This window comes from Callithrix jacchus, chromosome 10 (genome assembly GCF_049354715.1).
Source record: "Callithrix jacchus isolate 240 chromosome 10, calJac240_pri, whole genome shotgun sequence".
Classification (NCBI taxonomy): Eukaryota; Metazoa; Chordata; class Mammalia; order Primates; family Cebidae; genus Callithrix; species Callithrix jacchus.
In genome coordinates, this window is record NC_133511.1 from 4,374,994 (window position 1) to 4,399,939 (window position 24,946).

At 35.9% G+C, this 24,946-nt stretch overlaps 1 long non-coding RNA gene across 6 annotated transcripts in view; it reads left to right on the forward strand.

Annotated features, from left to right (window-relative positions):
• LOC108593700 (uncharacterized) overlaps positions 1–24,946 on the forward strand; it is a 493,787-nt gene that overhangs the window by 104,773 nt on the left and 364,068 nt on the right. The window contains exon 4 of one of the 6 annotated variants that reach the window (XR_001914227.4): positions 11,911–12,067. The exons of the other annotated variants lie outside the window; for them this stretch is intronic. This is a non-coding gene — a long non-coding RNA (uncharacterized LOC108593700). Of the gene's footprint in view, positions 1–11,910; positions 12,068–24,946 lie in introns of those variants that run through there. 6 annotated transcript variants of the gene reach the window in all.

The following is a 24,946-nucleotide window of genomic DNA, read 5'->3' on the forward strand; positions in this document are numbered from 1 at the left end:
TAAATAAGAAAATAGTCTCTGGAGCCACCTGCCTGGTTTCTAATGCCAGCTCTACCACTTTCTTTTTTCTTTTTTTTTTGGAAATAAAAGAAAAAGAAAGAGAGAAAAAAAAAAAGAATGAAGGAGAGGAAGGAAGAGGAAGAGGGAGAGAGAACCGAATGCTGCTTTATTGCCCAGGCTAGAATGCAGTCTAAAAATGGGTATTGAAAACCTCTTTTTTTGCCAGTAATTGTGCTTAAAAATGGAGACAGGAAAAAATGAGGGAAGAAAATAACAGACAGGTAGCCATCCAATATTTCATTTAAACCTGTGAGTAGGTGTGATGTGGTACTGATAAGAGTGTGTATTTTGTGTATTTAAAGTGGAGAGTTCTATAAATGCTCATTAAGTTTACTTGTTCCGGATCTCAGTTCAAGTTCTGGATATCCTTGTTAATTTTCTGTCTCGCTGATCTATCTAATATCGATGTTGAAGTCTCCCACTATTATTATGTGGGAGTCTAAGTCTCTTTATAAGCCTTATGCATCTGGGTGTTCCTGTATTGGGTGCCTATATATTTAGGATTGTTAACTCTTCTTGTTGCATTGCTCCTTTTACCATTATGTAATGACCTTCTTTGCCTCTTTTGATCTTTGTTGCTTTAAAATCTATTTTATCAGAGGCGAGAATTGCAACTCCTGCTTTGTATTTATTTATTTATTTTTGCTCTCCATTTGGTTGGTAAATCTTTCTCCATCCCTTTGTTTTGAGTCTTTGTGTATCCTTGCATATGAGATGGGTCTGGATGCAGCATACTGATGGGTTTTGGCTGTGTCTTTTGATTGGGGGATTTAGTCGATTTAAATTTAGGATTAATAATAATATATGTGAGTTTATTACTGCCATTTGATGTTAGCTGGCTGTTTTGCCCATTAGTTGATGTAAATTCTTCATTATTTTCATGCTCTTCATTTTTTGGTATATTTTTGGAAAGGCTAATACTGGTTGTTCCTCTCTATGTGTAATGCTTCTTTCAGAAGCTCTTGTAAAGCAGGCCTGGTGATGATGAAATCTCTGAGTACTTGCTTGTTCATGAAAGATTTTATTTTTCTTTTGCTTGTGAAGCTTAGTTTGGCTGGATATGAAATTCTGGGTTGAAAGTTCTTTTCTTTAAGGATGTTGAATATTGGCCCCCACTCTCTTCTGGCTTGTAGGGTTTCGGCTGAGAGATCTGCTGTGAGTCTGATGGGCTTCCCTTTGTGGGTGACCCGACCTTTCTCTCTGGCTGCCCTTAGTATTTTCTCCTTCATTTCAACCCTGGTGAATCTAATGATTATGTGCCTGGGGTTGCTCTTCTTGAGGAATATCTCTGTGGTGTTCTCTGTATTACCTGGTGTTGAATATTGGCCTGCCTTGCTAGGTTGGGAAAGTTTTCCTGAATAATATCCTGAAGAGTATTTTCCAGCTTGGATTCATTCTCTTCATCGCATTCAGGTACACCTATCAAATGTAGATTAGGTCTTTTCACCTAGTCCCATATTTCTTGGAGACTTTGCTCATTCCTTGTTATCCTTTTTTCTCTAATCTTGTCTTCTCTTTTTATTTCATTAAGTTGGTCTTCGACCTCTGATATCCTTTCTTCTGCTTGACCAATTCGACTGTTAAAATTTATGCATACTTTGCGAAGTTCTTGTGTTGTGTTTTTCAACTCCATTAATTCACTTATATTCCTCTCTATATTGTCTATTTTCATTAGCATTTCAAACCTTTTTTCAAAGTTCTTAGTTTCTTTGCATTGGGTTAAAACAAGTTCTTTTAACTCCCAGAAGTTTCTTATCATCCACCTTCTGAAGCCTACTTCTGTTAATGGAATGCACTCGTTCTCCATCAGGCCTTGTTCTGTTGCTGATGAGGAACTGTGATCCCCAGTAAACGGAGAGGCGTTCTGATTTTGGGTGCTCTCATCCTTTTTAGGCTGGTTTCTTCCCTTTGTTATAAATTTATCCATCTGTCATCTTTGTAATTACCAACTTTCTAATTAGGTTTCTGAGTGGACGTCCAATTTGTTGATTCCCAGCACCGGAATCTGAGCAACCCACTCCACTGGCTAAAACAGCGGCGTTAAGATTGATGGTGCTTTTCTGCCCTGGAATCTCCGGTCTGGCTTCCTTCTTGAGTCCATCCTTCAATCAGCTTAATAGGTGACTCTGCCTTCCTGGAGCTCCAAACGTCGGCCAAAAGGGGACCCAGTCCTGTTTACTCTGCACCAAGAACTGCCACGCTGAGGTGCTGGCAAACCGCCACACCGGCCACAAGACTCGCGCTGGCAACCCATGGGGCTCCTCTGCTGGGAATCTCCTGGTCCGTGAGCGACAAAAATTCATCTGAAAGTGTGGCATCCTCTGGTTCTCTCTGCTTTCACTGGGAGCCACAATCCTGAGCTGCTACTGATCAGCCATCTTGGATCTCTCCAGCTCTACCACTTTCTAGCTGTGTGAGCTTGAACAAAGTATTTAATTTCCTTTTGCTTTGGTTTCTTCATTTGTAGTAAAAATGGATGTAATACTCATATTTACTGTACAGTGTGCTTCTGAAAATTGATTGAATGCTTGTAAAGCACCTAGGATAATTACTAACATGTAGTAACCAGCAGTGCTTTTTGTCACATAAATAAATGAATCAATTTTCAGTGAAAAATATTCTCACAATATTGAAAATATAAAGAGGTAATAGCAATGAAAGACAAATGAAAAATATCACCAAGAATCTTTGCTAACCTTTTTTGAATATTATTTCAGAATTTTCTCTTTGAATATACTTTAAGAGTAATCAATACATAGAAATGAAAATAATTTGATGAAATTATTTTATGGCATTATTTTACATGCTTTTTAAAAGTTAAAAAGCATTACATTTGATTTAACTTGAATTCAACAAATGAAAAGAAAGCAAAAGTGCGCTTGAGGGAGTTAGTGAGTATCATATAAATGTTTCTTCCCCATGAATTAATACTTTACACAGGACTTCTCTGCATTTAAAAAAAGGAGATTTCCAAGATCGTTAAAATGTTAGAATCTTTGTTTTTCTTAAACTCATGTTTTGAACTCCTTGCTGTGAAGTGACACACTATCTATACATTCTTGTACCTCTTCTCTCATCAATACTTTAGTCTTGCCTTTTAGTAACCTAATGGAATTTATCTTGAAATTGATTAATCTACCTTTGACTAATGCATTCTGTCATATTTTGCAACATCAGTTTTCCCTTGTTTCAATGGCCATCTTTGACTGCTTTCCCTGAAACGTGTATTAGCAATTCTGTATTTAAAATATAATGATTTTTATGCTGAGTCTTCCCTCAGTTTGTCTGTTCTAGCCCTCAGTCTATCTGCTCTAGCAATCATTTTGATTATTTTAATTTATTTCCTTTTGCTTCTGAAATCACTGAGATTACTTTATTTTCCATATCATTTGTTTGATTTTTGGAAGTGTTTTATTTTTTTTCCCATTTCTAGCATAGGTAATATATGATGCGTGTTTTATTCTCAACATATTTCCTTAGTTCACAGCTTCTCTTGTCATTCCCATTTTATTATCTCTTTTCTTCCTTGAATCTATTTTTGTTAAATTTGCATTTTTGAAAACTTATCTAACATGAAGAAATTGCAAAAATTCTGTTTCTCTTGCTTGAGTTATCTTTCCTTGCAAATTGGTTCTTCACTTCTTTCTTTGATTAACATTTTATTTTAATTTATTAATTCTTTTTGCTGTGCTCTGTAACTGCCATCTTGCTTGTGCTTAATCTAGCTTCTCTGACTCTAGAACATCTGTTAGCTCTGATAAGACTGTAGGTAGATTCTCCTCGACACAGTTCCCATCTGAGCTGTTTCGTTTATCACCTCCCTTTTGAGCTGCAGGAGCAAGAGCTGGATGTTGCTTTCAAGACAGTCTTCTGGAGTGTGAGGGTTCGTGAGTGAGGAGAACAGGAGCTGGTTGTTGCTGAAGATCCAATATCTGCTCTTTTTTCTGAGTTCCTATTATATGTTGCTCCACCCAGTGCTTTCTGAGTGTGTCCAACTTGGAACAGGTCCTAGAAGCTGCCAAGTCCTAGGTAACATTCATTTTACTGGTAAGATTCTCCCCTGACAGATAACGTCTTGTAATTTTTAGGGGACTACTTTATTTATTTTCTTAGAGGTTTGTTTTTATTTTTTTATTTTCTTGGTCTGTTCCTACAAATTGAAGGGTATTCATTAGAATTCACAAAATTTTGTCAACTAAAATTTTCATTTAGCACTTTCTGGAAGTGGAAGGGAGAGTGTTGAAGTATGGCATGGCCCGGTTTGATTATTTCTTCTTACGGCCAAAATTGCAAGCTTTTGCCATAAGATTTCTTTCTTTCCTTGGTTTAATTGTTATACATGTTTTTTTAAACGGTATGACATGTTTCAATCAAGGGAAATTCTGTAATTCTAATTTATTTTTCTAATCTTAATCCTACTTATTTTAGTCCCATTTCTCCTTTATTAATTATTTTTTAATTTATCTTTTTAAAATATGGCACTGCTCTAATATAGACTGGAACCTGACCTATTTGAAATTCAATTTGTAAGAAGACTTCATAAGTCCTGAATCCAATGATTTATGATGATACAAGGACACTGCTTTTAGCCAAAACGTATAAACAACCTTGAACCTGGAAAACTTATGAATTATTAGTGACACTTTTGTGACAACCTTGTAATAATCTGCTACAGTGCCACCTGATAATGAGGGTACTGGCCTGCTGAGAGATTGGTTTTCCAGCAAGATAATTTTTGTCATCACTCCATGCTTCACAATATGCTAAGTGTTACTTCAACTCCAGTGATTTTAAACACTGGCAAAGATAAGTTTGGAAAACAGTTCTGGATTTTGATGAGATGCTTTTAGTGACTAGACTTGCAGAAATGTAGCAGAGTGTTACAGCAGAGAAGTCCTCTTGTGTTGTTTTGCTAGATAGACCTGGATTTGAATCTTAGATCTATTAGCTGTACAATCCTTTGTATGTTATTTAATCTCTATTTTTAATATGATATAAACAACAATGATATTTATAAGGATTAGGTGAAATTAATTGCATACTGTACATTGCAGGTGCCCGATAAATACTATCTTTCTCGTGGTTTATTTGTTTATGACTCTTTAGGATTGACGATTGTCTGTCAATTCTATAATATTGTAGAGGAATTCAGGGTTTGTTTTTTTCTCTCTAATCTGTTTTAGGCTGTTTTGTAATAGACATTCTGAAATAGATGAGAACAAACATTTTAGATTTGACCTATTCTTATGTTTAATCACCTTGCAGTCACAGGCATTCTCAGAACCAGTGTTGCCAATTGCTGTTTGATACACTCTCCGTATCAGCTCTTCCTCTTAAAGGAGTAGCTAAGAGTGTAATAGTTAAGGACTCAGATTCTGGAATTAGACCTCTTGGGTTTCAACCTAGGTCCCAACCCTTTGTACTTTGATCAAGTTACTTCTGCATTGTGTACCCCAAATTTTTCATCTATACAATGAGGAGAGTAGTAGTTGTTAACTGATGTGGTTTTTAAGGGTACTAAATGAGTTAATCCACGTGAGGGGCTTAGAATAACGTGTGGCATAAGGACACATTTAGTAAGTGTTATGCTCTGCTACTAGAGGCATACTGATGTTAAGGCTTAGTTCAATGGTTTTCTCTTAAGAGTTCCTTGACTATCTCCATTTTTATAGCTACAATTAACTGCTCTCTCTTTTGTAGCACCATTTAACAGAACATCTACTGCTGTGATAACACAGTTCACACTTTATGACACTTTGAAAATTACCTACTTTTTCCTTCTATATAACTGCATATCCTAGAGAGGAAATATCACACATTCATAGGTAGATCCTCAACATTTGACAGTCTAGTATTTAGTAGGTGCTTACTAAGAGCTGTGTAGTTGTTAAGAGTTAAACTGTGGCATCAGGCTGTGTCGTTTTAAACACAGGTATGGTATTGTTTCCTAGTGACCATGTGAGTATAGCCTAAACATTTAATCTGCTTGTGTCTCAGTATCCCCTTTGCCAAATAAGAATAATTATGTATCTTCATCATAGGGTTGTTATAAAAATTGAAATTAATACATAGACATACAGTGATTAGAACAGGATGTGGCCTATGATGAGTGTTCAATAAATACTAGTTTTTGTAACAATGCTTTATTATAAAATTGAATCTATAAAAAAGATAAATAATAAGCAATGGCATGTTCTCACACACAAATACGAAAAGTTTCAAGTCCTAATGGTTGTAGGACTATTAAGAGAGATTTGTCTAATAACAAGTAGAGGTCCCATATTTAAAGAAATTATTTCCAAATCTTCTTTTTTTGCCTCTGAAAAGAAGTAATTTGAGGTGGTTTAAAAAATTATATGAATAAAAACAAATTAGGTACATGTCTTGGTATTCTTTCTTCTACGTACTCTCTGAGCACCCTAAATACATTAAGGCTTTATAGTCTGAAGTCTGCTAGCATTAGGTTCTCCTGATATCAAAACTTAAACATTTTCCTAGAGACATTAGTTTCTTCCATTGCATTCTTTACTGACTTCACAGATTGGGCCTTATCCAATGAAGAGACCCACTGGCTGTTTCAGTTTGTTGAGCTTTAATTTCATGGTCTACTAGGAAGAAGATTCTTTGATGTTATTTCTAGTAGCCAGTGGAACAGGGTGAAGCAGGGTGAACAGAGCAATAGAGGAGATTTATGTTGACTTGTAATTTCTAATAGCTGGCAGTTTGTGGCAAACATTAATAGATAATTCCCTAGTGGAACAACTTTAATAAAAAAAAAAGCAGTCTGATTTTGTTTTCTTCTTTGTCCCTATTCAATATGTATTATTTCTTCTAGTATCAATGAATCAGAATTGAGAATATTGCAAGTTTCAGAATCTAGTAATTTTATATTGCAGATTCCTCCCTTCTTCCCTCCCTCCCTCCCTCATTTCCTTCTCACTTTTCTCTCTCTCTCTCTTTGCATGTTTTTAACGGAATGGACCTTCATCTTCAGGACATGTGGATGATAGCATATATCTCACTTCTCCCAGTATTAGCACAATATCGGACATAGAATATTTACACTTAGTAAATGCTTATCAATTGAATGTATACACTTTTTCTATAAGAGTATACATTCCTATTTACTTATTATTTGTTGAACATTTGCCATGTTCCAAGCCAAGTGGTAAGCAATTTCTCTCGTATACCCATTCATTTCTGATTATAATCCTCTCATAAATTGATTGTGTTAGCTCTTCTTATAAAAAATAGAAAAATAGGCCATATGGTTTAAAATAATGTCCTTTAGGACACAAGTCATAAATGAAAGTAGTTATAGAAGCCATGAGTTTTTTCATTCTTTCTAGAACACAAAACAACTTGCCATATGTGTAGAAAAGGTAGGCTCAGTTACAGGACTTAATTACACAAGTGAATAAACAGGAACTGTGAAACATGTAATATACCAAAGTGGTAGAAATAAGCAGTGTATGTATATGTAGGACTGCATGTATATTCACATTTAGGGGAGTGGGTTTTCTTAAGTAAAAATCTAAGGCTGAACCAGAGGGAGGGATTAGTTGTCAAATAATGAATGATGATGGATTTAAAGAAGCTTAATCAAGATGTTAAAGTCTAGGCTGAATCGTTCATGTTTTATGAGAAAAAAAATAGCTCCAGGATGGATTTTTCAGTAATGCATCATTTACCAGAGGAATGATTCCTATGCACAGTAGTCTTCTAGGTGACGCTTTTTCATTCAGCTGCTGCTTGACCTTGGTTTGCTTCTGGTTCATTGCAGTTGTGCTGTTTCTAGTTCATAGCACTGTGCTGACTTAATGTAGAGGTCTTCCTTCTCTTACATATCATTATTTTAAGTATTTAGCAAGCTTTTACATATGTTTGGCTGATATCTACTTGAGTTTGCATTTCCAGAGCATAGGCATGAGCAATCAGTAGTCCCTAAAGGACCGTCTCAGGAATTTGCTATGCACACAGCTCAGTGAGCTGGAAGAATTTTCTGGAGGACCAGAAGCATATTGTAAGACCAGCTTTCAGGATTCTTGTGATTTCTCATGCGTTCCTGAGTAAACCAGATTGTATAAACTTCTCACAAAATACAACCTTGCTACACACCTTTAGGGAGGTTATAACCTACTATAATTACAGTTAGCAAACCATCCATCATGCCTCAAATCTAATAAAGCTAGGACTTAAAATTAAAGCTCAAGTGTTGTCTCACCAAAACTAATTGTCATCAGAAGAGGAATTTTGAGGTCACAGATCACCTGTTTACCTAAGAAATCTGACCAAGCAAAATCCCTTTATATTTTACTTTCTCTTGCTATTGTTTAACCGAAGCCCAGATGAAGCCCTAGGATACTATTGTAGCTATCCACAATTTAGGCTTTCTGGTCCCATGATTTACCAGGTTCCCAGAAATGCTGTATGTAGGTTTCCCTAAGGTCTATTCTGTTTTTTGCTTTAATATTGATGCTCATGCTGTCCTGTCTGCTGGAAATATTCTTTCTTCTCCTTATTCTCTCAGATTCAACTCAGTTTGTTATCTTCTTCAGGACACTTTGATATCCATAAAGATTTGGTATGTCCGCTCCTAACCCAATAGTCAGTTCTCACTGCTATAATTGTAATGGTCAGATGCTATAACTACTATTTGTGTATTTTTCTCCTCTACTAGGTCTGAGTCTGTATCTTACTCATATTTTTAACACCCAGTACCTAAAGCAATTCTATTTTTAGGCACAGTCTAGGGGCTCATTAGTCACTTTGTTGAGTGATTAACTTGAAGCAGTCCCCAGTGCAAAAGGAATGCCAACATCAATATTCAAGGAAACATTTCTGGGAGACTTACTGAAGAAAGGAAGCTTTCTGCTCCATCTTAACCAACAGATCCCAAAGATCCACCAGGCAGACAGCAGGGTATGATGTGTATACAGCAGAACAAGGTCTTGGCAATTTGTGAGTTCCTAAAGAATAGTATGGACAAAATAGACATAGATAAGGGACACTACCCAAAGAATTGGTCAAGACACCAACATTTAGTCTGGGAAATAAGATCTAAATTTTAAAGACACTGATACAACATTTGTGCATGACATTGTGAAAATCAGATTCTTGAAAAAAGTGAAAAAAACCCAGCAGCAGTTGGGTGAGGGACATGGATGCTGAGGCAGCATATGGATGAAAGGTTGATTCAATGCATTTTTGTGGACAGATATTTATGAAGGATCAGATTCTGTTGGTTAAAAACTGTGGCAGTTCTTCAGCCCAAATCTGACAGAGTCAGGGAAGGTAGAAGAACATGCTTGACCAGGAAGGGAGAATCACTGATTAAAACCAAAATGCACTGTGGGAATCTATACTAAGAACTCCAGGGCAATATGAATCCCACATGCAGTCTTGAATACCAGTGTGCTAAGGCTGTGACATAGTTTGGATCTGTGCCTCCACCCAGATCTCATATTGAATTGTAATCCTCAGTGTTGGAGATGGGCCCGATGGGAGGTGATTGTATCATGGGGGTGAATTTCTCATGAATGGTTTAGAACCACCCTCTTGGTGCTGTTCTCCTGATAGTGAGTGACTTCTCATGAGATTTAGCTGTTTAAAAGTGTGGCACCTCACCCTCTCTCTCTCTTGCTCTTGTTTTCCCATGTGTACTGTGTGTTTCTCTGTTGCCTTATGCTGTAAATAAAACCTCCCTTAGGCCATGCCAGAAGCAGATGCCACCAAGCCTCCAGTATAGCCTGTAGAACCATGAGCATTTCTTACAATTTCTTATAGCAATGCCTGATTGGACTAATACGGGCTGTTATGGAGGTAGAAGAAGGGAATCCAGATTGCAGAAAATATTCTCAGGTGGTAGTTTTCTGGGGACCTGTCCAATCTCCTTACTGGACATGTAGAAGTGAGTAGGACTCTGGATAATGCAGGCAATAAACAAGGAGAAAGACTTGAAGGGATACAACTGGAGGGGTTAATTCAATATGTGCTAGAGACTGTGGAGACTGATGAGGATCTGCTACCATTGCTGTGTTGTGTGAAACGTGGGGATAATTTGTTTTCCTCCTCCTTGAGTTTCTAAAAGGAATGGTGAAAAAACCTTAATTAGCTGCAGAGCCAGGTAATGAGAGAAGCTTCCAGCAAAACAACTCTATCATGACATGCAAATTATTTGAGAAGACACTGTGATATAGATCTTTTGTGATAAATGTGTGAAGAGCCACAACTCTTAAGCTTGATGCTAACTATAATCAGACATACAATTATTGATTGAAAAATGAGAACTCAATTAGCCAGGCGTGATTGTACATGCCTGTAGTCCCAGCTACTCAGGAGGCTGAGGCAGGAGAATCACTTGAAGCTGGGAGGTAGAGGTTGCAGTGAGCCAAGATTATGCCACTGCACTCCAGCCTGGGTGACAGAGTGTGACTTTATCTCAACAACAACAACAAAAAAAGAAAAGAATAAAAATGGGCCCTCCTCACTCAGGGGTGTTCCGTTTGTATTGCTCTAGTCTCAGCTTCATCCTGACTTGCTTCAGTAACTAATGGGTGTTATTTCTTTAGCCTGTCTTCCCATTCTAATTCATGCTCCAAAATTTTTTTCACACCTTTTGGGAGTCTTATTCTACTTTCTAAAGTCTGATGACAACAGAATGATTTCTATTTTTTAAAAAACATTACTTGTTAATTAAGATAATGCATTGAGTAAATAAATACTGCTACTTATCACCTCCCCACAGCTTCCCTACTTCCTAAGACCAGTGGTTTTAATGTATTCCTTCTTTGGAAAATGGAAAGGTCACAAACTAGAGAGAATCTGGGGTAAAATCTTAATTGATTATTGATAGTCTAACAGCATACTTTGGTATGCTGTTAGAAATTCTTCCTATATAGCAAAATTCACAGAAAAAAAAAAAAAACCAACACACATAGAAAGTGCTAAAAAGGGAGTTTTGTCTGGGTTTTAAAAAGCATTTTTAAAAAGCTCTTCCTTCTCAATGGGAAGCACTGAGGCCCAGATTTGTTTGTTAATTGAGTTCTCCTGGACTGAACAGCTAGTCAGAAGTAAAGGCAGATGAGACAGCAGGCTCCTGTTTCCAACTTCTCTAACCACAGAGATAGGCAGGGTCCCTTTATATGGGTCTTATATATTTGAACTGATAGCGTGAAAGAAATTCCATTCTGCTAAATGAAAGAGTTTGTTTCTTTTGTATAACTGTTACGCTTCCTTTACTGCTCTAAGAATCAGAGGTAGAAAATATATCATTCCTAAGAGCAGAACTATAAAAGATAAAATACAGTGAAAAGCCATCTTTTCTAGGTTACCTGAGCAGCATATGTGCATTACTGAAGTAGACTTGATCTTTAGGGCTAAAACCTGGATTTTATAACATTTTTGGATTTTATGTGCCTCACTCAGCCCTAAAGAATGTAGTATATATTCTGAGATGCATTTCTGTTTCTCTTTTTAGGGCCTTTAGGAAATTGTGGATATGTTTGTTAATTTAGTGATAATATTAGTGCTTTTGAAAATAGGTTTAAAGGTCATTAGAAATGTTTGTTGTGCCATTAAATCACTTATATGGGGAAAAAAACAGTGCCCAAATAATCACATCATGCTGTAATTAAAAAAAAAAACTAATTGCTAAATTATTTTAATGCTTATATTATATTATTGTCAGCTCAAAAGCAACCTATCTTCTTATTGTTATATCAGTCTATATGTTCTTAAATGGTTTCATCATATGTTGGGTAATGAGCATCAACTAGGCTGTCAGATTGCCTTACCTGTTAAGCTTTATTAAATTTTGCAATACTTTGCATGTTTTATTTTGTGCCTTAGGCTCATGGAAAACAGAGCAGTGTGGGATTTGGAACTTTTATTGATAGCATACAACTGGGATATCTACAGGCTTCACATAGAATCACACAAAAATATGTTACTGTTCCTTGATTATAAAGCAATGTGTGATAAGAATAAAAGATAACTGAAAAACTTTGTTTCTACAGTTTGATGAATGGAGAATTCATTTAAGATTCACTGTCTACTTAATAAAAATCCCCAAGAAGCACGTGCAGTGCTCAGTTCTGCATCATCGTACAGTTTCTCCCAAACCCTCAAACTTGGTCTCCGAGTCCCTCAAACTACTCTTCACTTCTCTGGGTAAATGAGGATTATTGTCTTACTCCAAATATGAGTAATTTGGGGGATATGTATAAGTATTTTCTGTATGGTTTATTTAACTAAAATGTCATTTCTCCAGCAAAGATTGTGTTAAATTTTAACATTATAGAACAATAATAAACTATTCAGAAGTGAGTATTACTCTATGTTGCTTGTTTCTTATAAGTATTTTAATATTGTAATACCCTGGATTCCCATGGGAATTGCCTTATCATGTAACGGTACTGTTTGTCCTATTCAAGCACATGTTTGAAAATTCACTTTGACGTACGTAGATGTGACTATTTTAGTTATTTATTCATTATATTCCAGTTTTGCTGCCTATTTTTGTGTCTGAAACAGTTTCTTATTGTTTCTATTGATTGTTTTGCTATGAAGACCTAAAATAAAAATCATAGAGATTTTTATGGGAATGGAAAAATGACTAATCTTTGTAGGAATGAGAAGAACAGAAATTAAAGTCTGTGGTATTCATCCTACTGGCAGTTATACAGCAAAACAACAAATTTGGTAGCACATTTGACCAGATTATTTTGAAGGCTTTAACAATTTAAATATTGTTAGGTATTTCCCTGTGTCTATCAGCATACTCATGGTTCATAGGTTTTACAGATTTACCCCTGCTGTTTCTGGAATTAACCATCTACTTCAAAATGTAATCTTAACCCTTACCAAATTGTTTGAATTTACAAAAAAACTTGAGAACAAGAAAACCAGTAGTTGCATTACAAAGCTAATTTTTCTTCTTGAAGAGAATGGAAAATGTCTATGAGCAGTTATGTCAACCATGTCTTGGTCTCAAAAATTATGGGATATAGAACAAGTTGATTTACTGTCACTCCTCCTAAATTAATGATCATGCTATTATGCCTCATGTCTCTCGCCTCTTTCTTGGCCTCCAGGAGATGGAGTTGGAAGCAACTCCAAGCCCTCCATCTAGCTTCCCCCCATGTGCCAACCAAAGATATTTTAAATTCTTTATTTTTGTTGATATAATAGTGATATATTAAGTAATAGTAATGATCATAATTTATTGAGCAATCATAATGTGGCAGGCATTGTACCAGTCCCCATATTATGTATTATTTAATCATCATAAACCTTCTGTGAGATGGTTGCATTCATTCCTTAAATGAGGAAACTTAGGTTCAGAAGAGTAAAGCAACTGGCCCAAGAGCGTAGATATTGAGCTCCAGACCTGGGACTTGAATTCAGAATTGTGTATCTCCAAGTCTATTTTCTCTCAGTTAGTGATACATGAAACTTGAGAGTAAGCTAATCAAATTGTCTAAAGACTGTATGAATTGCTTTGTAAAACAACAATGCAATAACAGTTTCATTTCAAAAAAATGGAACCAAAAGCCACATAATGACTTCAAAGCAGCCACAGAGTAGAGGTTAGAAATTTTGCAAAATAGTTTCTCTTGAGGTTTGAAACCACAAAGGAGTTCATTTAAAAATGGTCTTATGATACTTAAACATGGGGGAAAGACAAATAAAATAGATTAATAAAACCAGGGAGGGGCGTCTTTAAGGTGGCAGTTTTTAATCAAACTTACATGGTTTATATACCCAGGAGAAATATCATGAATTCTACAATTACAAATTACTGGCTTCTCCCTCATCCTGGATAACAATCAGCTATCAATATACAGTCCCTGACCTTTTTCTTTCTTCTGAGTAGGAAGTATTTATGCAGGTACCTTCAATTAAGAGCTGTGAGTTTCTGCTTAATAACCCATGCAAAGGGATCTCCTCCCAGACACAGATAAGTAAATGAGGGCTGCTTATTTTAAAGTATACATCAAGCTATTAAATGTAACTTAGAATTATCACAACAATTAATGATTGTGAATTAATGATAATTTGGATAAATATAAGATATTATTTATTTAGTATCTACTCTGTACTAGTTATTGTATAAGACATATTTGATCAATATTAATTAATGTATTGTTGAGTATCTGAATTAAGCAAATTAAAGATGTATTATCTAATTATTGGTAAAGTTGTAATCAGGGGTACTCACTGGGGTTATTCTGCTCCCTCAATAGTAATATAGGGATGTGTGAGTGACTTTTGCTTGTCACACAGGTTGTCAGGGGTTGTAGAGGCAGAAAAAGGGTGATCCCTTTCCTCCCCATCATAAAGATCACAGTTGATACCACTGTAATAAAGACAGGTTAACAAGATAAAGGCATCATACATGTATTCAATCATAGTTCTAGGTGACATCAGCGCTTCACAATGAAAACCTAAAGACTCAAAAGGAACAACCTATTTTTATAGGTTGAGAAGAAAAGAAAATATCAGAACCTCTAAGTTTCTTATGCCAAGGAGGAAATTAATCACTGGAGACTGAATCATGTAGCATGTCTTCAATTCTGCTTCTTAGATTGTAGCTTAAGTCTCTTCTTAAATGTCATTTTTTCTGCAATGATGAAGAGAGAACAGAGACCATACCTCCCCGCTTCCAATCACTGATCTTTGTTATAGATTAACTGCCTCCTTTATCGTCCTGAACCTAACTCAGAGCAGATGGTGGTCCAAAAGATCCCACGACTGTTCCATCTTCAGTGCAGAATGCTGAATAGACCTTTCCTGGATGAAAAAGACCACCTTGACTAATCAGATCATTGTAACTATGCATTAAGCCTTACATAGAAAGAAGCTGAAATTCTGTTAAACCCCCTCAGCTTTGTCTACATAAGCTGTCTGAAACTTTTACACTTTGAAACACCCACATTTTTTTAGAATCTATGTTTCTGAGGTGGGCCATCCTCAATTTGGTTCTTGAATAAGCTCGCTTTGGACTAGATTTTGTCCCTTTTGGTGATTTTAGGGTGGCTATGCTTAAGTCTGATGAAGTATGGACAACCTGTAGAAATACGATTGAACCACAGCCTAGTGCTAATAGACTGCATGGAAATCCAGCAAGGCCTGCCTGTTCAGCCCCTCCCTGGCCTCTCTATGCGGCATTCCTTCCATCCGGTGTGAGGGAAGACTCTCTGGAATGGGCTCTTATGACTTGCTCTCAGATGATGTAGGTCAGAGAATTTATGGCCAGTTTTTTCACAGGAAATTGGGGAAAAGTTAGAGTAATAATTTTAGGTTTCATAGCTAGCTTTAAGAAAATGAGGTTCTGGTTTCTGTGATCTGCCTTGGGGAAGTGGGATTCAAGTGTCCTTGGCCAGAATCAGGGAAGAATTAGAAGTACATGATATTGGGGCAGGAAAAGGTTAGAGAAGAACTTATACTTCAGGGTTTGCTTCTGAGGTCTTCATTTTGAGACACCATTTTCTAAGGCTAAACAAGATATAAATGGAATTTGAAGTTGGTCATATTAGTGTTGGTAATAACATATGTTTGACAAGAAGGCTGGACTTACTGTGATTCTTGTGACAATTCCATTCAGCAAAGAACTTCCTTTGATGTACTGTGTTTTAAAAGTCCCTCAGAGATACACGAAGGTGAAAAACTCTCGTTATCTAAGCCTAAAATCTAACTCTATTTTATATCTAGGCACACATTTTTTTGGCATGGTTTCAGTATACACTAAACTTTCAAGATTGCCATCTCCATACAAATGGAAGGAAAATCATATTTTTTGAGGGAGATGAGGCTTTGCTGAGAATTTTTTATTTATAGTGAAGCCACTTGTGGCATTTAAATGGTCATTAAGACAAGCTATCTCATTCTGTGTTTGAAGGTATCATATGCACTGTGATTCTGCATGTAGGCATCAGAATCTGATTATTTCATCATTTCTTTTAGGGTATCAAGCTTAGTCGTTTATACAGTGAAATGCATATTGTTTTATTCTAAAAGTTTTTATTTTATGTCTTCTTTAGGTTACAGTAAGTGCATAATATTAATTTTAAAAGCACTAAGTAGGTAGTTAGATTATGTTATTTACTGATTTCAGGATAGTAAAAAGAGGTTATATGAAATATTTTATATGATAAAGGTTACATATACATATACATACTTAGCATAACTAAAATGTATATATATAGCTATTTGGTATTACTATATATTACATATGTAGAATATTCTATATATTCTTTTTCTCTTTTTCTCTCTCTGTTCTACAGAGAAAAAAATAGCATTTACTGCCCTTTCTCAAATCTCTATCAACACACATTTACTCTGAAAGCTCTCATTAGATCGTATAAATAAATACATTGCATAACATTTTGCAACTCAGGTGATTATTAACATTTAGATTCCCTGGTCTGGTACTTTTTTTTCTGAAATTTTGATATATGACAGGTGGGAAGGGACTTTATCCTCCTGACAAAGGAACAGAATGTCCCCTTCTCTGATCCCCATTCTCAGCCAGGAAAATTATTTCTTCATGATTCAAAATCAACTCAGTTTATCAAATGAAAATGATATTCTAGCCCTACCAAGATACTTGGAAGTCATTAACTGGAGGTGGGAGAAACGTATATATTAGTGGGAGGGGGGAGGTACTACAGTTCTACTTTATGACTTATTTATTGCCATTTAATGTGAGGGGAAGACACATAAAATAACAACTTTTCAGAAGTAACACACACTCCTTACAAAAGTCATAAAACAAAATTATACCGATCCTTTATTGAGCCTAGGTGTCGACTGTATGCTAACCCCTATAGAAGTATTAACTCAGTGAAGGCTTAAAATGGTCAATATGTGAATCAGTGTTTCTGCCCTCAGCCTACAAATTAATAACTGTGTCTGAGATTGTTTGGTTTATAAACTGCAAGACTGATACTTCAACCCAGGTCAGTCTGACTCTGAAATTTGGGCTTCTAACAATTATTGTGAAATACAGATGTTGTTTTCTCTATACTTAAAAACATTCAAATTCATAACTTTGTTAATATCACTTTGAATGAATGAATTCTGCCACTTACCAGGTTTGGGAAACAAATAATTGACCTGTTATTGATGTCTCATAGTGATTTTGCAGGTATATTCCAATGCACAAATTTAAATGAACAAAATTTCAAATGACTCAGAAAAATATGCTGATAATATAGTACTTCAGAAACCCAATACACTGACACAACAGAAAATTTGTAAAAAATAGAAGTTTTGATTGTAAAACCGTAAAGAAATTGAACTCAGCTTCAAAGGGATGCTGCAACGGACTTTAAGAGTACCGCCAAGATTTGATTAGACCACAGTGATCTACTTTGGAAGTCTTTGAAGTTAAATACCCCCAAGAAACTTTAAAGTATGCAGCTTAGAACCTAGAATAAAACTGCTTGGGGCCTCTAATAATCTACTTATACAGATTTTTGAATTGCAAAAGAAAATCATATTTGGACCTGGTATGTATACATTGCTCAGAATACCATGAGGAATTGAGAAATTATTAAAACTTCAAATTATTTTCTCCATAAACAAGCTATTCTTGATCAGTTAAAACATTGCTATGTTCTTTGAAAATGGGGACATGTGTCGGAAAAACAGGAACTTAAACCTTGACACCACAGCTTATTGGCTGTCTGGCCTCAGACAAAGTACTTAACCTCTTAGAGTCTAGAAGTTCTGGTTTTTAAAGCAGGGCACCAGTTCCTGTTTGCCAGTGTGGATAATAAAAAGTGAAAACAATAATGCTAAGTACTTGATACAGACATAGACACACACTATGACTTCAGCAAGTCTCACTTACTATCAAGTATATTTTTTCACATTCAAAATCCAGCTATAAAATCAGAATTTTAGCTATGCATGAGAGTCAGAAGAAACTCACAAGTATCATCCTTCCTGATTTATTCTTTTTTTTTTTTACTTAAGATTTTTTTTTTTTTCATTCTAACAATGTATTATGGAAAGTCATTTGTTCCAGTGCTTTTGTTCTTTAATTTGGGAAATTAGCTTATGCATACTTTAAAGTGCAAAATATATATTTATAAGTTATTGTTATACAAAGTTTAAACATTTGGAAAATATAAAAAATAGAAAAAATTCTATTACCCCCAAATACTACTTTTAAACATTTTTGCGTATGCCTTTTCATTCATTTTTCTTCTTATATTTGCACATGGTTAATTAAATAACTATTTGATTAGCCATATAACAGACGTTAGTCTTGGTATAATCATTCATCTTGTTGTGTTTTTACTTTCTATTTGTACAGTAGAATTCAAAGCTTACCTTTGAATTGACATAGTTACTAACATTGCAGGGCAGAGTGGTGGCACTTTCCTTGCAGATTCATACAGTTCCTTTGGTTTCCTTGCTTCCTCCATCTAAATGGGACTAACTTCCTTGACTTCCTTTGAGTGATGATTCTGTGCCGCCTCCAGGTTTCTGTTGACCGGCGACTCCTAATTGTGTGTCTTTTACCAGGCTAGCCCGCCTCCTTCTGCTAATCAGCCTGGATACCAGCAACAAGAGTGGCTTTACTTTACTAAGGCCTGATTCAAGCTCCTTAAAACCGTAACCAAATCAGAGGCTCAGTCACTCAGCACTTGCAGAGTCAATTAACAAGAGCAGGGTCTGGTATAAAGAAAGTGACTTATTATTCCAAAGCTTTCTAGCGGAAAAAGTACAGGCTTCCTGCCTTAAATGTATCACTTCCATTTTGGGATAGAAAGCAGGGCATTTAAAAGGGGGACGGCATGACTGGCCTGCAGGGGAGGAAGCAAGCAAGTGGAGGTCTATGTGACTCACTTTAGCACCTTATTTATGGGGGGTGGGAGGAGTCAAGCTGGCACCATCAAGGGCTGAACCAGGTTGTACAATGGCTGTTGTCTGGAGATTACTCTCCAGGTAGGGGAGAATTTCCTGGGAATCACACTTTAGGTTGTAAATTGACTGTTTTCTCTGGAAGCAGTCTCCTGGTGAGAGAAGTTTCTGGCTCTGGGGCTGCCAAATACATAGATAAGCCTGCCCTGTAGGAAGTCTCTGGTAAAGCACAGGTAGAGGTTATAATTACATTTCTAAAAGGCTAAGTAAGAAGTTGGAACAGGGGGAAAAGAAGGAAGAGAAAAGAAGAAAAAAAAAATGAAAACAACTCATTCTCTTTCTCTTAAAAAAGGGAGAGTATGGTTGGGCATGGTGTCTCACTCCTGTAATCACAGCACTTTGAGAGGCCAAGGCAGGTGGATCACCTTGAGGTCTGGAGTTCAAGACCAGCCTGGATAACATAGTGAAACCCCGTCTCTACTAAAAAATACACACACAAAAAAAATTAGCTGGGAATGGTAGTGGGCTCCTGAAATCCTAGCTACTTCGGGATTCTGAGGCAGGAGAATTGCTTGAACCTGGGAGGTGGAGGTTGCAGTGAGCCAGGATCACACCATTGCACTCCAGCCTAGGTGACAAGAGCAAAAAACTCTGTCTCATAAATAAATAAATAAACAGAAAGTGGTAGTACTCGGTTACAAAACTACTGCAAAACCTCTTGTATATTTGGAAATTTTACACTTGCTTTCTTGGTATATTGATTATTTAACTGTCTTTTATTATAAAATATGCAAATAATTCTACTCCATTAAAATCTATATAACCAAATTGGGTTTGTCTCCAAACAAGGTTGTTACCTGAGCATTGAGCTATACCTTAGGGAAGCTGTTTTTCTAATGAAGCCAGCAATTCCTCTGTTCAGAGCCAAATAAAATCTTCCTTCTGGAATTATATTGTAGGCCACTAGTCTCCTGGTATCAAAATCAAGGCACTTTATAGGAAATGAAAAGGAACAGCTGTGAGATCATAAATGCCAACTTTAATTAAAAAACTTTTCATTTTCTAGTACTCTGTATACATGATTGTGGAATCTGTGCAAATTGAGAGGTTTCCTAATTACTTTCCTCAGTAATGTCAGGGCAGGATTAGTTCCTACCTGAAAGTGTAGGCACAAACCCAATTACTGTTGTTCTTCTGCCAATAAAGATTGTTAACCTGCTGTACGATAGTTCTACAAGCTAAGTGTTTGGTTCACAAATCTGATTTCCATATAGATTTCATAGAATACTCCTGTTTACTGAAAGCATAGTGTATTTGGGAAATCCCTGTCGCAACAAACTGAGTTGGACGAAACTTGATAATCAGGGCTGAATTATATGACTCCCCAGTATTCAGAGTTCATGGAATACCAGTCTGGTGGGACCATAAAGACCATTTATTCCCACTGTGGTCTCACAAGGAAAGTTTGTTACCGAAAAGGATCCTGATCCAGACCCCAAGGGAGGGTTCTTGGGTCTCACGCTAGAAAGAATTCGAGACAAATCCATACAGTAAAGTGAAAGCAAGTTTATTAAGAAAGTAATCAATTAAAAGAATGGTTATTCCATAGACAGAGCAGTAACATGGGCTACTCAGCTGCTCATACTTACGTTACTTCTTGATTATATGTTAAACAAAGGGTGAATTATTTGTTTTCTGGGGAAGGAATGGGCAATTCCTGGAACTAAAAGTTCCTCTTCTTTTTAGACCATATAGGGTAACTTCCTGACGTTGCCATGGCATCAGTAAACTGCCATGACGCTGGTAGGAGTGTATTTTAGTGTGCTAGTACATTATAATTGGTGTATAATGAGCAGTGAGGACAACTAGAAGTCACTCTCATTGCCATCTTGGTTTTGGTGGTTTTTGACCAGCTTCTTTACTGCAACCTATTTTTTAAATAAGGGCTTTGTCACCTTTAATTTCTGCCCAACTCCTGTCTCATCCTGTGACAAAGAATGCCTGAACCTCCTGGGAATGTAGCCCAGTATGTGTCAGCCTTCTTTTACCCAGCCCCTATTCAAGATGGACTCTAGTTCAAAAGCCTCTGATAAGTTGACACATTCATAATCACAGATTTAGGAAATGGTAAATCCATTTCCTGAAAACAGATCCCCTAATGATACTGGATTCCGGGTCTAGTGGGTCTCCTTCCAATGCCATTTTCTTTGCTTATATGTCTTCAGTGTAAAGATTCTGAGAGGTATGTTTGCTTATATACTGACGATGGCCTTAAGACAAGCAAGCCAGGAAAATATATTCAACACCATTCAATATAAGAATGTTTTGGAAAACAAGAGTAATAGTTTGTATATGTGGTTTTTATTAATGAGCTACCATGACATAAGAAATTAAAAGGTGATAAGATTTAGTATTCTTAAATAAAGAATTCAAAGTTGCTTCAAAATACCAATATTAACATATTCTGCTTTAGTTGCCATAAAATTGTGCAATAATCTTTGAAACAACCTTGTTAGTGAGGTGATCAGAACATGGATCACCTCGATGTTTCTGTAACTCAATACTACCCACATTCTTGTAAATTCTGCTTGTTAAGTGGATAGCATTTATAGACATTAATTTTATTTGATAGAGTAAGTCATAGTCGCTTTTTGAAATTAAGCATTATGCTTTTATTTATAGAGTAAAAGGGACAAACATACATTTTCTGTTGTCTTTAAAGTTGGAGCTTCATAAAGTATAATCGTAAACTCTTATACAGTGTGTTTTGTTGAAATCTGTCTCTAATTGAAACTATCAGCTCACAAGATCAATCTTAGTTTGTAAGTAGTCTTGATTAGTTTCCATGGACTTTGTTAGATTTGCCAGTCTGTAATCCTTTGTGTTGATCTCCCGCTTTGTGTTATCATGGTATTAATCAATGTAGCCCTCTTTAGAAAGTTCTGAAAAACAGCATATCAAAGAACTTAGATGGATAAAAGGGGAAAGGAGTCAGAAGGTATTGTCTACATGAAATTTCTTGACTTTCTGTGACTATTACCCAGCCTTAGACTCCTGAGGGTTATTGCACTTGGGATAGAGAGCCAAATATCCAAGCATTATTCAAAAGAAAGAGTTTATTTCTAAGCATTTGCTTTTTAATTAGCACTGTGACCCAGAGTCCATGATCTATAACGTCACCAGTAAAGGGCAGAGGCTAAGAAATTGAGGCCAAGAGGGAGAGTTTGAATAGCAATTATATTTTATATTTACCATTTGACGAGCATACAATATTTAACACTTTTAACCTATGATAAAAATTATGCCAATTTCATGGAGCTTTTATGAAAATTAAATGTATTAATTCATGTCAAATGCCAAGCACATGCATGGAGTCTAGTGGGTGGGCAGTCGCAGTAAGAAATAATAATCATGATATCTAGGGTACTCTTTGTCCTTAACCACTGAATCCCAAAATGCTCATCGAGTAAAATCGCCCTTCTCTTGGAAAAAGTTCTGGTTGTGTCTCCTAAACTGAGTGCCCAGACTGAAAATCAAAGAGGAAGGCGTTGAGAGGAATACGCTGAAAAGAGAGAGTTATCACTCTCTTTTGTAGTAGGACTGCCAGCCTGAGTCTTGATATTTATAGATATCTCTTCATCCTATTTGTAGAAGTTATATTTCTCTAGGGAATACTGCTGTGGGTGAGGAGCTTAAAGAATATATTGAAGTGACCTTTCTACTAAAGAAAATGGGGAAAAACACAACAAATAAAGTCCATTTGTCAATAGGACCACAATGCAACCAACTCACTGAACCTCTCAGTCAAATGGAAAACTACAATTCATAAAACTCTAAAGGCTTTTGAAGAATTAAAAAGCTAAATTCTAAAATCTTAGTCCTAACAAAAACAAATGATTGAAATGTATTATAACATACTTTTATAAAACATACTCTTATAGTCTTAACAAGAACATGGAGTTATACACACTTTACAAAGTTTGGTTTTTGCAAACATATCAACTGGATTCAGCAGAATCAAGATTTTGTTGAGTATCATTTGTTATATCATAAGGTTTATCAGGAGAAAAACCTCCAGATTAGTAAAATGTTCTAACATTTATTGAGTACATAACCGTTGTGATACCAGAATAGAAAAATATATAATCTCTTGAGCAATTTACCTTCTAGTGAGAGCAACACATAGAATGCTTTTATAGCATTTCACACAGCTTATTTTAGGACATTTGCCACAAAATGTTGTCAGAAACTATTTGTGTGTCTGATGCACACACTGAACATTGATTTTCTTAAGGCATAGTGTTTCCCAGAACCTGGAACAAGAAACCCTTTCTGAAACACCATGAGTTACCTTTAAGGAATCATTTTTTTCCCGGTTTCAGCCTACGTGGATTGGGTGGGTTGAATTCGATCTTCAGCTTCATAGAATGTCTATAACTGAGTAGGTTTTAAAGTCTGAATCTGGTGGGGGTTACAAACATGCAGACCATAGTAGAGGCACCACTTTATTTACTACAGTCTTGCTTTTGTGCTTTATTAATTTTTAATTTTTCTGTCAGAGATAGATTAGGTTGGGACCCATAATCTAGGGAAGCCAGCATTCACTGACTTGTAGGTACCTTTGCCTGTTTCTGCAGGAGATGTATGCACAGATAACAGACTCAGAAGTGATCGATTTTAATTTCAAAATGAGTCATTAAAGCTATACAAATTAGGGCTTTTGAAAAATGAAGGGGGGCACATTTACTAATTATCATGGGTGTTTACCTTTTACTTTAGGTTTTGATTCCAAAAAATGAAGGCATCCAATTAAACTTGTCATTTGTTTATGAATAGGTTTCCCGGGTCTTCTGTCCTGACTTCATCTAAGACCTTACGTGAGACACTGGGGCTCTCTAAACTTCAGTGTCTCTCATCTGCCTCATAATGGTGATTCTAATAATTCAGTTGTCTAGGTCACAGTTTTGTTTTGCTTTGCTTTGCTTTTTAACAAAATACAATGTGATTATTCATAGTAAGTGATATTATAAAATATACTTAAATGTTGTATCTTCCTTTTACATGACTTAACTTACAATTACTTTTTTTAACACCCTGGAGTAAGTATCATTAGATAATGGATCTCTGACTTCTTTCACAGAAAACAAAAAAGTAATACTGAGGTTTATCATACTTCATCAGTAGTAAGTGAAAGAAGCCACATTTCAATTGAGGCGTGTTTTCTGTAAATCATTGTCTTTCCTCATAGACCTATTTTAGAAGTTCATAAAAAGTTTAGTTTACTTTTATAATGTTAGATTTTGAAATTGTTGAAATCTATGTCTATTTAACCTATCACCTCTGTTTCTGTATGTACACATGTGTATGTGCATGTGAACATAAATTTACAATGTGCTAACAAAATTATGTTAGTAGCTACTTTGTATCCTTTCTATTCAAAGCTTCGCATTTTAAATATTTGTAACTATTATGGGGAAAATACATCTCAATCTAAATTAGGGCATGCAAAGAAAGAGACAAAACTTTTTGATGATACAGGATGAGTATGGAACATGACTTTGTAAGCTTTGCCCATATGAGTAATGCAATATAGATGACTTTCCTCATCAGTTACTAGAAGGATATATTCAATGTGATGATTTCAAAGGTAGTGTCCAGACCATAAAGTTGATAACATTTTGATGTTCTGTTCATGTTGTGCCAATTTTTGGGCACATTTATTCCAGGAAGTCACTTTTGAAAGTGCATGCCTGTGAAGTCTACCCATGTATCTTGTCTTTTCCTGATAAATGCATTGCTGATATTTTCTCTTCAGAAACTGGAAAAAGCAATGAAACAAAAGCAAGAAATGAGACACAATGGTTCTGTATTACATGCTGCAGATGTATAGTTTTGCAAAGTGTGAGGCCCCGAAAAATGTAGTCTATATTGTATAAACATTTAAAAGTAAGGAGTTTTTTTTCCTATAAATGCATATAAGAATTGACTAGAAAATGCAACATTTAGCATA